We start from the raw sequence: 3480 nt of genomic DNA, 5'->3' as shown, positions 1-3480 counted from the left end.
GGGGAGCTCGCAGCAAATCACTCTCCTCGAAGAGCGATCGCCGCGAGCGCAGAGTTCTCAAGGGAAAACGCTCGCAATGCTGACAATCGACTCCCTCGAGAGCCGACTGGGCATTGCTGCACTCCCAAACAAGCCACACTTAGCTCGTGTGAATCCCCACCCGTGATGTGCCGAGTACAGGGGGGAACACACTTCTTATACTGCTCGCTCATATTGGTTTTTTTATATAAAATATATATAGTGAAAACTCCTGACAAAACAGACAAACACAATCGACAGATTCAGACACACACAGAGCTGCTGAAGTAACTAAAAGCTGGCGTGTTGTGTACTCAGGGGATATTTATAGCTTCCTGGTCGATGACGTCACTCGCCGTACGCTCATTCTCTCCATTGACTGATTTCATTCATGCTTCAGACGCGTCACGCTGAGGGCGTTCCCACTGCGATTTCACGCAGCGGTAGTCCCTGAAGGGGAACTCTCACCTTCACCTGCAACTCGCACTGGGAGAGCACGCAACAGGAGTCGTTCAGTTTTGAGAACAATTGAAAATGATACTTAGTAAGTACACTTATTCCCTTCCTTTCAGATATTAGTATAATTCTGTTTACGTATTCCGGTTTTACATAGTCCATACAAAAATCATGTTTCTGTATGGCTTTGCAAACATTTTTTTTTGTCAATGTCTGGCCATTATTACTTTTAGTGATTGAAATACAGTTTTTTTTGTGTAATAAACATGCTCACAGTTGTTTGTTTGTTTTACAGCTATAAAGATGATGGTGATCATCAGACACCCGTTGCAAAGAGGGCCACATTTGATTTGCTTAGAGCAAATTTAGAACATTGAGTTCCTCCACATAGAGGAATTACAATAAAACAGATTGAAAAACAAAACCTTTGAATCTCCTCTCATTCATTATTCAGGCTGCTTCACTTGATGGGCCATTAACCATTGGGGGAGTGTCTATGTCACACCCCTGGTCTGAATCTCATTAATATTGATAGGCCATTACCACTCCCACGCATAAACCTCTTCTGACAAAAAACCTGTTTTTCAAAGTTTAAATCAATGTATTGTTTTATGTGAACGATTAGGCAGGATGATTTTCACATCATTTTGAAGCCAGAACTCGAAGCGACAACATCCATTAGTCAAAAGTCTTGTGGACACATTTAGTATGTGTTTTGTGGTCTTATTTCAGCAACTTTCATTTTTATTTTTTTCAATAACCACGCATAAACATCCACGCAACACACGGCATGTCAGCCACAGTGCTCAACGGTGGCTCTGAATCTGAGCCATTTACTGTAGAAACTGGGGTAAAACAGGGATGTATCATTGCACCCACCCTATTTGCCATCTTCATTGCAGTCATACTTCACCTTACTGGCCAAGAGTTGCCACAGGGGATTCCAATCCTTTATAGGACTGACGGGAGGCTTTTCAACCTCAACAGGTTTAAAGCCAAGAGTAAAGTCAGGAATACCACCATCATGGAGCTGCAATACGCCGATGATAACACCATAGCAGCGCACTCCCCTGAAGACCTCCAGGGCATTCTGAATGCCTTTGCCAAGGCATACAGAGCCCTGGGTTTGGTCTTGAATATCAAGAAAACTCAGGTTCTGTATCAACCACCACCTAACCAGCCATCACTACAGCCCATTATCAAAGTGGATAACACCACTCTGGAAAACGTGGACCACTTTACCTATCTTGGCAGCATTCTCTCCTCCAAAGCTGATATAGACTGTGAAGTTAAACATCGCCTGAGCTGTGCCAGCGGAGCCTATGCCAAACTTAGGACAAAAGTCTTTGATGATCGAGACCTGAGGGCTCAAACCAAGGTCCTGGTTTACAGAGCTGTGATTCTCCCAACTTTGCTATATGGAGCGGAATCCTGGACAACCTACAGCAGACATCTTAGAGCCCTGGAAATATTCCATCAAAGAGCCTTAAGGAAAATCCTGAGGATCAACTGGGAAGACAAACGTACAAACTCCAGTATTCTGGAAGAAACAAATATGCCCAGCATCACTACCACCATAATGCAGCACCAACTCCGATGGACAGGACATGTCATCCGGATGCCCAACAACCGTCTCCCAAAGCAGATCCTGTACTCCGAGCTAAAGGAAGGACAGCGAGCCCCTGGTGGGCCAAAGAAACGCTTTAAGGACAATATTAAGACCAGCCTGAAAAAGTTTAACATCATGTCCGGCGACTGGGAAAATCTAGCGTTTAACAGGGACTACTGGAGAAAGGCAGTGCTTGAAGGTGCAGCTCACCACGAAACAGAACTCCGCCGTGCCGCAGCTGTAAAGCGGAAACAACGCAAGGACAAACAGAGGAAGGCTCCTCCACTACACAATACCTCAACCTTCCAATGCCAACATTGCAGCAGAATCTGTGGATCACAGATCGGCCTTTACAGCCACCTGAGGATCCACAAATAAAAATGACCCGACGGGGAGGACAGTCATACTCGTCTCGAGTGACCGCCGAAGAAGAAGATTCTCTTAAAAAATACAAACATATACATACATGTTGATCACATATTATGGTAGCCCCGTTTGTGCTATATAGAGTGAATGTACACCTTTGCTATTAATATGTTTATAAGCAACTGAAAAAAAGCACAAATGTCAGGGCATGTCAAAACATCTCAAGGACCCCAAAAACACCTTGGACCCCAGAGGGTTAAAAACGTCCCGGGTTACGTATGTAACCCTAGTTCCCCGAAGGGACGGACGCTGCGTGAAATCGCAGTGGGAACGCCCTCAGCGTGACGCGTCTGAAGCATGAATGAAATCAGTCAATGGAGAGAATGAGCGTACGGCAAGTGACGTCATCGACCAGGAAGCTATAAATATCCCCTGAGTACACAATACGCCAGCTTAAAAGTTACTGAAGCAGCGACCCAAGGGGATGCCGAGAGTATGGCAGGACACGCAGCGTCCGTCCCTTCGGGGAACTAGGGTTACATACGTAACCCGGGACGTTCCCCTTCAGGGACTACCGCTGCGTGAAATCGCAGTGGGAACGCAATACCCACATCCCCATACGACCAAATCCCCGTCGTGTGTCATTAGGAGACACAAACCGACGAGAGAACCTGAGCCCCGGGAGTGGAGCTAAAATCGAGGGAATAAAATCTAACGAAAGTGTGCGGTGAGGACCAGCCTGCCGCATCACAAACGTCCTGAAGAGAAGCTCCTGAAAGAAGAGCTGTAGAAGCAGCCATACTCCGGGTGGAATGAGCCCTTACAGCCAAAGGTGAAGGCTGATGGGCCGAACCATAAGCAAGTGGGATGGCCTCGACCACCCACTTGCTCATCCTTTTTCTAGATGCAGGACACCCTTTCTTAGGTGACCCAAACAGACGAACAGTTGTTCCGATCTCCTCCACAGGGCAGCTCTGTGGACGTAAGCATCAAAACCCAAACTGGGCACAGCAAATTAATTTTCTCCTGGT

The sequence above is a fragment of the Siphateles boraxobius genome, unplaced genomic scaffold (assembly GCF_051911475.1).
Source record: "Siphateles boraxobius isolate OS27281-9 unplaced genomic scaffold, OSU_SipBor_1 25, whole genome shotgun sequence".
NCBI lineage: Eukaryota > Metazoa > Chordata > Actinopteri > Cypriniformes > Leuciscidae > Siphateles > Siphateles boraxobius.
The sequence above is the reverse complement of the archived record's forward strand: the minus strand, read 5'-3'. Positions refer to the sequence as shown.